Source organism: Ambystoma mexicanum, chromosome 11 (assembly GCF_040938575.1).
Source record: "Ambystoma mexicanum isolate Mex_15411 chromosome 11, UKY_AmexF1_1, whole genome shotgun sequence".
NCBI classification, from domain to species: Eukaryota; Metazoa; Chordata; class Amphibia; order Caudata; family Ambystomatidae; genus Ambystoma; species Ambystoma mexicanum.
Genome location: NC_090934.1, coordinates 858,547,294 through 858,558,236, shown reverse-complemented (window position 1 = coordinate 858,558,236; position 10,943 = coordinate 858,547,294). Strand labels below are relative to the sequence as shown.

At 43.6% G+C, this 10,943-nt stretch overlaps 1 non-coding gene across 1 annotated transcript; it reads right to left on the bottom strand.

The window, feature by feature from the left end:
* Positions 1–991: 991 nt before the first annotated feature.
* On the bottom strand, positions 992–1,098 carry LOC138505342 (U6 spliceosomal RNA). The gene has a single exon (XR_011280142.1). It is a non-coding gene; the product is annotated as a U6 spliceosomal RNA (small nuclear RNA).
* Positions 1,099–10,943: the final 9,845 nt, after the last annotated feature.

Below are 10,943 nucleotides of genomic sequence, written 5' to 3'. Positions count from 1 at the left end.
TATGCTCTAATCATTTCATATACATTTGACTAGTGCATTTCTGGAGTGGAGCATACTATGCCCACCGTGAACAAAATTGTCATGTTCAATTTTGTCATTAAGTCTCGACTCAAAATGTTTACTGGGGTCTGCCGTGAATACAATAAAGGTACATTCATTTCGCACTCTCCTATGGAGACTGGGAGAGTGTCTGTAAAGCGAACGTGACTGTGAGCTCCTGTAAAACTCTGAGTATCTATGGCCTCTCCAGACAAGGAAAACTTGCCTTCCGGTGTGCACGAGCGTGTTGCACCCGTGTCCACTAGGAAGGAATATTCTTTACCCCCTATAACAGCATCCACCCTAGGTTCCCTATGAGGGTCTGATGTCACTGATATGATAGAGCACATCAGGGTTTCCAGTGAGCGGTCCTAGTTTATATGTAGTTATGGCCCACTGTGCATTTGTGGATTTTCCCCATTCCCAGTGTTTCTTCCCCTTCCAGGGTTCTGGGTCTGTGACAGTTGCATTGGTGCATGTTGGGACTGTCCTTGTGGGAAATTCCCCATGTTCTGTGGTTGCACCCCTTGCTGTGCTCCTTGCTGCACTCCTGGCGCTTGCTGTTGCACCATGTGATTATGTGCAACGCCCTGTTGTGAGACTGCAGGTGGATTTGCCGTGCCTGCTCCCATTCCTTGGCTATTCTGCATCATGCCTTGACTTCTGCAAATGTGCGCCAAATGCCCTGTCATTCCACACAGCCAACATACTTCCGTGGTTGGATTATTTGCCCATTTGACATATCCGGATTACCATTTTGCACATTTTGAAAGCCTCCTTGATTATTTTGGAAACCTCCCTGATTGCTCTGCCATCCTCTTCCTCTAAATCCTCTTCCCCTTGGGTAAAACCATACGTTGCCCTAGTTATTCTGTTGTGGGTTAACCACCTGTTGCATGTTTTGTTCAGCTGCGTTAGTTAACATGGCTCCTTCAAGAGCATACTTTTTTTTTTAAATATGGAACGCTTCACGAATTTGCGTGTCACCCTTGCGCAGGGGCCATGCTAATCTTCTCTGTATCATTCCAATTTTAGTATATGTGCTGCCAAAGCAAGCACTCAAGAGCATACTTTGATAATTTATTTTGCACTAGCTTCGCTTCCTCACCCTTTCGAGTTGCCTCCTTTTTTCAATTCTTTTCTTGCAACAGTCTACAGTAATGTGCGATAGTAAACTGTATTTCAGCCCAAGGCTTAGCCTCAACTCCTACCAATTTCTTGAGCTGTTTCTGCACTGGTTCTGGCAACCCTTGGCACAATATATGGTAAATCACAGGTATTGTATTCGTCCAAGATTCATGCGTTTCGAGCACCCACGCGTCTTAGAAATTCTGGATATAAATTAACGGATCTTCTGACTCCTTCATTTTTCGAGTCATTATAGCTCCCATATCGGAAGTGTCTGGGTAAAGCACTCATAGCGCTTTCCATACTGCTGCTCTGCAGTTGTTAAATGGCGCTCTGTCATGCGCAGTGTTGATTTTGGTTACACCAGGGTACCCCACCCGTGTCCACACATCGTCTGCTCTCCCACCAAGTATGGCAATCAGGAGACCTTTAATGTCCCCTACAGCTAGCATGTTTCCTCCTGTCATATTTTCAAACTTGTGTATCCATTTTCCGGCTCCCGATGTCAGCATTGGAAGCTTGTTTTTCAAGTTTTCTCAATCCATGTGTGGCCCTGGAATATATTGTGGTCTTGCTCCCCTCTTCTCTAGTAGTGAAAATTGGAGTGCGCCTCCCTCTTTCTCTTCTCTCATTGTTCTCCTGTCTATTGCAGGGGTGATATTCCCAGATCGCCGTCTACCTGGCTATGTCCTTAGTCTGTCTACATAGGGCGGTGATGACACCCCCCTCTGACCATGGGGTATTCCTTCATGCCGGTCAGACTGTGCGGCTGACTCTGATGCCCTCGGTGCGGACTCGCTAGTGTCTGACCATTGTACCCCTTTTTCCCTTGGGAGTCATCTTTCGTGCCGTCTCTCTTCTCCATTTGCCTTGCGCTCCTCCTCTTCGGAGTCAGACATGGATTGTTCCCAATTCATGCAACCTCGCACGTCATCATTGTTTCTACTGATTTCTAATCTATCCAGGGACAGTTTCCTATTCCCGCTACCTCGGGTGACATCCTCAGTGTCATAAAACTGAGTGCTTTCCAAACGTTCATCCTCTCCCTCTCCGTGGGGTATTTGTTCTAGCCCCATTTCATCATATATCTTATCGATCGTTTCCCCAATGCTTCTGGTGTCGAAGTCATCTTCAATATTTTCCCTGGATGTGCCTGGTACTGAATCGTAAGCAGGAAAGAATTCTTCAATGTCTTCCCAGTCTACAACTGGATCAGGTTTTTTTACCTCCCCTCTCCAAATATTCAAGATTGCGTGCCCTCTATCTACACTTACGTTCAATATCATCATTGAATTCTTTGCGCTTCCTCGCCCCCTCTCTGACCCTATCTTCTTATCTTCTCCTTTCATTTCTACGTTCATCTGCCTTTCGAATTTCCTCATCTCTTTGTCTCCTTATCCTTTTTTCATGTACCCTTTGCTCTTCTTCTAACCTTTGCTGTTTCTGTCTGTCTTGGTAATAGGCTGCTCTCGGTTTGCGATGGAGCTGTTTTTTTTTGCTCTTCGCGATATAGCTGTTTCCGCCTTAGCCTATCTTTCCTTTTTATCCTTTCGTCCCTTAGCTCCTTCTCTTTCTCCGTGCCTCATCTAACCTCTCCTTAGGTCTCACATCACCACCTCCTTTCCCATCGAGTTTCAATAAGATTTGTCCTACCATCCATTTGTCTTTTGCGAATGCTATCTCTTTAGTTTTGTCTTCACTTCCTTTCCACTTCTTTCCCTCTCTCTCCCCTTGTTGGGAGATGCACTTGTCTGTGCCTGATCCTTTCTTTCATCGTCGTGTCTCCCCTTGTCCCTCGGGACTGCAGAGGTAAGATTCTTGTCCTTATCCTTCCCTTGATTTTCGTCACTTCTGTATGTAGGTGACTTATATGCGGGGTTGCTGTACCCTGTGGCTGCTTTAAGCTCTCTTAATTGGTAGAGTCCCTCAGCCTTACTTTCTTCGGTTTCTGTTTCAGGCAGGGCAGGTGGTGCGGTAGGCGTCTCACCCGCCTCTGTGTATACAATTAGTATCCAATATGCTGGCGGCTCTTCCTCCTTAGTCTGTTCAAACATCTTCCTGAGCTCTAGAACAGCAAGACGTTTCTCTAACTTCTTGCCTGTATATGTGGCATGCAAATATGTCGTCATGTGTTGTAGGACGGCTTCCGATAAAGACCCATTTTGTGGCCATGGCATGAACATCTTGTGGGCAGTACCTTTAACCCACTCGGTGCTATACTTCTTTAGCTTTGGTGAGTGTTTCGGCAACTGTTTGCATAAGTGTGCTAATGGAGTTATGTCTTCCATGTTAAAGTCTGTTCTCTTTCCTTTTATACAACACTTGTCAATACTTTCGTGTGATTAAAACACCTTGTAACAATATGAGCGAGCACCAAACACTGCGTGCTCCAATCCAAATATTCCACAAAAAATCTCTTATATCACCACTTTGCTCAAAAACATAAATTCATGTGCGATTCTGTCTCAGCTATCGAATCGCTCCAAACTTTCAGTTTTCTAAGTATAAATTTCCACGGATGATGTCACACAAAACATATAAGACAGACATTTAAAAGATTAGACAGACACAAGCTGGACACAAACATCTCTGCCTCTAATCATTACCCCTACATGGAGTCTAAACAAACCCCGTTCCCCACGTCTTTAAATGTGGCGGTAGCCTAATTGTTTCCCATTATGTGGGACTCTGGGTTCACGTTTCTTTTGATCGCTATATTAAAGTGCAGGAATAAGGCGTATCTTCTCATTTCTCAGGTGTCCGCCCTGGTAACCTCTCTCTTCTCGGGTGTCCACCCCGGTATTCTCTATTTATTCAATTATTCTCGAGTCATTATCCCTTTATATATATAAATATACAGTCTTCTCTACTTCTGACACTTTTGTTTTTCCTCCTCCCTCCATTACCTTTTCCCTTCACTTGTTCTAAGGCGTACATTGTTTGCCAAAGCACTACATTTTTTGTTTCACTCACCGTTCGCATCGTTCGTTGCTCTGGACCATCGGAATCACTGCCTCCGTTACTGCCTCCTTCGGGTTTTCGTCCGATCAGCTGCCTGTAGGAATGGGAAGGGATATGCTTGTAAAACGGGACCCTTCAGGCCCCAACTGCAGTCTTGGGTTAATTATACAACCATTGTCTACGGGGAGCTTCACAGTCTACTCAGCCAAATGGCGAAGGACTCGTGATATTGCCGAAGACCTAGAGTTACTTTATGTCTACAGTCAATAGGTGTCTTATTTTAATCAATAATTAATAATCAATAATCAATGGTTTGAAGCCATCCTCTGATACCAAGTGTACGGGAGAGGGAGTGACCCTTGACCGGCCCATGGAGTCAGAGCTCGCTCTCGAGTACTTTAAGACGAGATAGCTGCACCTTGAGGTGGAAGGGCTGCAAGATTTCTTACTCCAACACCTATCAATAAGGACAACTCAATGGTTTGGCAAAGGGGAGTCTGTTTAATGTCAAGTACAAAAAATGGGGAAACATGGAAATCAACAGTGATGCGATAGCCCGTCTCACTTCAACTCCCAACAATCTTCATTCAAACAGTAACAGTTATACCCAAAATTCATCATCATTGACGTGTAACACTCAGAAATTTGTCATGCAATTCTCTTGTTTGGAAAAGGTAACTTAAGTGTAGGTGCTATATCTGTATATGGTAATGGAGTGAGAGGATTGGTTAACCCTTATCAGGTGGGCATCTACGCCCTTCCCTCTAACATTACTCATGTAGACGTCACTAAAAGTATGCCGTCCCATTGGTTCTACTATCTATAGGACCCTAGATTAGTTGGCCCATTGTGATTGGGTTGGCTATAACCCCAAGCATAAATCTCCACTTTAATTAGCAGCACACAGAATGGTCAACCAGGTGCAGGATGCCCCAAGATTCACCCAGCCTGCCTTCCATCAATCAGTACTCGAATGGCTATGTGTCAATTAGTTGGCTGTGGTCGGCCTCGAAACTGTAGCTTCTTGTCAGGAAAAATTATGGTATCTCCTGTTTGGGTGAAATCAGATGTTGGCGCCTCTTCACGCTTGGCTGGTCACGTGCTAACACACTGTGAATCTGCTTTGTTTTCCTTCTATTTTTGCATTCAATTCTCATTTCGACCTGCCACCTGCCTGGGCCTCCTTATCTCGAACTTCACGGGGCAGGCTGCTCTTCTGGTCTTAAGTTTCGATTCTCTGAAGCTACTGTCAGCCTCCCTCTCTTGGTTTGACCTCGATTTCCCAGGCACGAGCTGCTTCTGGCTGAGTTTCGATTCCGCCGTCTCTTTTCTTGTTCTAGCTGGAATAAGAATCCTGTCCTGTTTGACCCTTAGTAACCTGGGCTGATTCTGCTTTTGTATAAAGTGGACTTGCATATATATAGTGTGCTTCGTTGAGGTAGATATATAGTTGGTGCTTGCCGCTCTATTCTTCTACTAAGCATAGCAAGCGCTTCTTGCGGTTACAAGCATATGTACAGGCGTTAGCTGGTTGAATGTCTTCATCCTGCTTTACAGTTTAAGTCTCTTTATATTTCAGCATCGTCTCACCTTCTAAATTCATGATATCCTTATTCATGACATTTCGTCTTTGTGTGTCATCTTTTGGTTGTCGTTTCATTCATGTATGAGTCTGTCCGGGCCCTTGTGTCATCACCATTCCTCTTCAATTAAGGCCTTTTGAGTTTCTTCTGGGATAGTGTTTAAGCATCCTTCATTCCGTGTCATTTGTTGGTAGGGTTGTCTCAATGGATACCTTACTGCCCATGGTTGTCTGGTTATTGGCACTTCAATAGGTATTGCTCTTCTGATGGGCACTGAGCAGAGCCCTAACGCGGCTCTCTGCTGGTTTATTTGCTCATCATACATCACATATCTTGGTGTGAACGTTCCTGGTACTTCACAATGAGTGGCTGGAGTGCAGGCTATATTTGGGACCTCCTCTACACTCCCACAAGCCCAAAAGCTCTGAGTTCATTCCCCAGAAAGACCTTTCCTGGGACATCTCTCTGAATGCGCACTGGAATCCTGACCACTGTACCATATTTAGTAAGATTTACAGGCATAACTGGGAACTTGAGAGGTGGGCCATCAGCTAACTTAGTGGGTATATACTCCATTAATCAGCACACTGTCCTTAAAATAGTGCTTGGTATTACAGGAATCCTAGCATAAGCCTCTGATACTTTAGGCTCCCAGGAACCCAGAGAAACTAAAACTGCCTCAGAATCTATCCCAGTGGGGAAGGAGTCTGAGGAGAAGGATGCCCCTGTAATCTCTTCTTCTTTATAGGAGGAGTAGGCCAGATTATCAGAGTGGACCCCCAAGATATTGACCTTACATCTGGGGTGCCCCTTCACATGGTTACTTGCTCCACAAGCCACACAAGACCCACTGGGTCTTAGGACATAGGGAGGCTTATTGTAACCAGAGTTCCGTTTTGGAGGATAACCTCCACTACCCTGTGTGTTCTCTTGTAACCTACCCTTACATTTCTTTTTGTGGCTCTTTTAGGAGGAAGTTTTATCAGATCCCCCACCCTCCTTTTCTTTGGACTTTGTCCTCTCCTCCTGCTTACCCGGATGTGCCTTGTCCTTATGGGACACGCTATGTGACTCTCACAAATCTGCTGCTATGGCCAGCTTAACTCCTTTGAATCTGCCAATGCTGCTTAAGCTCAGGGGAACAAGATGCAAATATATGTTCATGCATGACAAGACATATCATACCCTCAAAGGTGGAGACCTTGTAGCTTTCAACCTAGCCAGTCAAGTTCTTTAAAGATGTCTTCCCAAACCTTAAAATGAGAGTTTGCTTCAACATTGCAAAATCTATTTTTTCAGCTTTTGACATCTCCATAATAGCACTGCAGCCAGAATGGGGTAGTCTGCTGAGCAACCATGCACTCTTATCAGCATTCACAACCTCTTGAACTTCACATGCATACTCAAATGCATCCAACCAGTTCATAATGTCATTCTTCTCATCATACACACTGAGCACATCCTTGGGAAATCTTGGATGAGAGGAGGGTCCAGACCCATTTCCAGATCCCTTGGATCCATTTGAAATGTGATGCTTGGTCAGTTCCAACTGGTGATACCTGTCCTGTTTTTCTGAATGCTCCACTTTCAGCTTAGCTATGTGGAATTCAAGCTTCTTCTGCCTAAACAGCAGCTCTTGCTTCTTGAATTCCAGCATGGCCTCAGCATCAGAGCTTGCAGAGGAAACATTGGACATTACATCATCCAGGTTCTCATGGGACCATGAATGAAGGCAGCAGCAGAACTGTCAGTTCTTCCAGTGGGAGCAGCCCCACCTCCTTCTGCACTCTCATCAGAGGTTATGGCACTGAGTTGCATCTCTTGCCATTCCATAATTTTCTGGATCATTTCCAATTTTGTACCTTGAGCCAGTAATCTTTTCTCAGTACACATCTTTCTCAATGTTTCTGACTTAGAAGCATTTAAGGTTATAACGGTGCTTGTTTCCATTATATTAGATTGGTCTATGGCCTTTACAGTTCTCACTACAAAGTCACTATGTGTCCTGGGTAGAGGTAATCTGAAATGTTGTCACTGGTGTGCAACACTGGATACCTTTAGTCCTATCCCTCCGCTGCCACCAATTTGTTAAGATGGATTTCTGAACTCTGACCTGGTGGGCAGAGATTCAGAAGGCTAGCCTAGTTTCTTTGAACAGGGTAACCTTCTGGACAAGCTAGACCAATCAAGGTAGCATTGGCAGTGGTCAGGACTAGGTCTCAGGGGGGGTGAGGGTGACTGAAAGACCTCAATGAGCACACAGAGTAAAGGACACTTACAAATCACTCCCAGTCAGGTGTTTATATATTCAAAATTCAAATAAATTAATTTCAAGACCTTTGAGATTCAACACACAAATAAAATCACAGTAATACTTCTAAATCAACCCAATCCTATCAATATACATATATACAAGACCAATGGGGTCTAAAGGGTTAATGCACGAAAAGGGTCCACAACCTAAAAAGGGAAGGAAACAGGTAGTGCAAATAGTCTTTAGGCCCTTCTGCATCAAACGCAATCCTAACTGAAAGGCCGTCCAATCCCTAAGATGAGGGCAGCCTAGTGCTCAAATGTACTTGCGAAGCTGATGCACAGGTAGTGCAGATGGGCGAAACAGGGTCTTTTGTAAGGGCTGTAGCAGCTCAGGAAGGCAGGTGAAGTGATGCAGAATAGGTTCCCACTATTCGAGGAGGGTCTCCCCTTGAGGGCAGAGCAGGTTCCAAGTGTTGGGAACCTAGAGGTTCTAGTATGCTGTTTATCCCTGCTACAATAGGTCTCCCAGGGGGTTTGATGAGGTCTTTATGTACCTTTGGAAGGGTATAAAAGTGTGGTATTTTCGGGTGTGAATTGGTCAAAAATGTCTTTGTGTGGTGATTAATCCACTCCAATTCCTCCGCTTTATCTAGTAAAGTCTTCAAATTTTCTTTTATCTCCGGTGTGGGATCTTGTGTCAATCGGGCATATGTATTGCCATCACTTAGTTGTCTCTCACATTCTTCTTCATACTCTCTAGTGTTAAGCAGTACTAAACCTCCTCCTTTGTCCGCAGCCCATATTGTGATTGCTGGATCTCCATATAAGTCACGTATCAACTTTAGTTCATGAGGTTTCATGTTGCGAGGTGACTGACCTTTATCAAAATCTCTCGTAACTTGTTTTTGGAAGATTTCTATTGAAGGTATACTTATTGGAGGGATAAAGGTACTTTTGCTTCTGAATTCCTTGAGTTCTGCTTCTTCCCTAGCTTCTTGATGGTCCAGTTAGCTAAAAAACACCTTCAGTTTCATCTTTCTGATTAGTTTAAAAAGTTCTATTTTAGACTCAAATAATGTGCTGTCATATGTAGGGACAAAACTTTGGCCTTTCTGTAGTGTTTCTGTTTCTTTATCAGTCAAAACTCTAGATGATAAATTTATTACTATGTTCTCTTTTGTTGAAGTCTCGTGTTGGGTTTTCCTTTTGGTCTTTCTCCTCCCCCGTCTCGTTCTCTTCTTCCTTTGTCTAAAAAAGAAGACGGTGTGTCCCTCGCTGGTGTCTCTTCTGTTACTCTCTAGAAACCTGAAGTGCTTGCCGTACTGGCCTCTTCTCGGTTCGGGGGTTCCCTTTCTGTATCGGTTCCTGAGCTTGATGTTTCACTTGAATTTGTAGGCTTGGGCTTCCTTAATGGGGGGCCATATTTGTCCATCCAATTAAAGACTTTATCTTTAAGGTAATCATAAGTATCCCTTTTAAATTTGCGGATTTTTTTGGATTCTAATTCTGTTTTGTAATCTGCCAGTTTCTCATTTATCTCTTGGAGGATAGAATCAACTTCCTCTCTATTCAATGTTGTTACCAAAGCTTCTTCAATCTCTTGGATTTCTTTACTGAGATCCGTTATGTCCTTCGCCAATTCTTGTATGATCAGTAATATAAGATCCAAAGAGCACTTGTTAAGTATAGCTTCCCATTTCTTCACAAAAGTTTTACAGTTTTACTCTCTTTACACAATGTTGGACGCAACTGGATGCGTTGTCCTCTCGGAATCCGTTGACTTTTATGGTATCTCCCTAGGGTTATCGCATGTAGCTTCCGATTTATTTCCTTTCGAATTAGATACTCTAATTGTTTAATCTGTTGTTTGGGATCTTGTCGTTTGCTGTTACTGCTTCCAAAGCCGCTGTCTTTTATCAAACCTAATATTGCATCTGCTTCTTCAGATGAAAAACCCAATGTGTCTGCCCTGTTAGTGGTCAGGGCTTCGATGTCAGTGTATGACATTCTATTCCTTTTTCAAAAATACTTTAATGATCTATAATACTTTTATGAGTTGTGTGCTCCACCTCTATTTGTGCCAAGTGAGAAATCCAAGAATCTGATTCAAAAAACCAATACATACATCAAGGACTCAACCCATTTTTTACAACTCTTGAACGGAACTCCATTCAATTGCAACAACATCTGTTTTACCATCGATGTTAAAAGCCTCTATACATCGATCCCCTACGATTTAGGGGGTGAGGCGGTGGAATGGATGCTACTCAATGCTGAAGAGATACCAGCTCAGAAAGAATTCATAATGGTACTTCTGGAGTTTATTAGCAATAACTCATATTTCCGATATAAGAATGACTACTATCTCCAAGTGGCTGGGACAGCCATGGGAGCCACTATGGCCCTCTCCTATGCTAACTCATTCATGTACAAATTTGAATTTGAAAACATACTACAAAATGAACATTGGTACCCCAAATTGAGTCTTTGGATCAGGTATATCGACGACATATTTGGAATATGGAAAGATACAGAAGAAGAACTGCTCAACTTCTTCACATATCTCAACAACATAGATGACCGTATCCAATTTACTCAAGAACACTCCCTAACTAACATCCACTTTCTGGATGTAGACATTATGATTACCAACACAGGCTATCAGACCACCATCTTTCGAAAACCCACAGATCGGAACAATCTATTACAACGCCTCAGCTTCCATCAACCGAGTCTCATAAAAAACCTTCCATACAGCCAGATGCTCAGGGTAAAAAGATTGGTAAGTGACCCAGAAGACTACAAGATAGCCATCCAAGAGATGGGGAAAAAGTTCCTGGAGAGGGGATATTCGGAAGAAGAAATAAACACAGCTCAATCACGAGTAGCCACACAAAGCAGAGAAGACCTATTGAAGATAAAGACTAGGCAAGAGTCGGCTCCCCCACTGGTCTTTGTGTCCAAATACTCACGTCA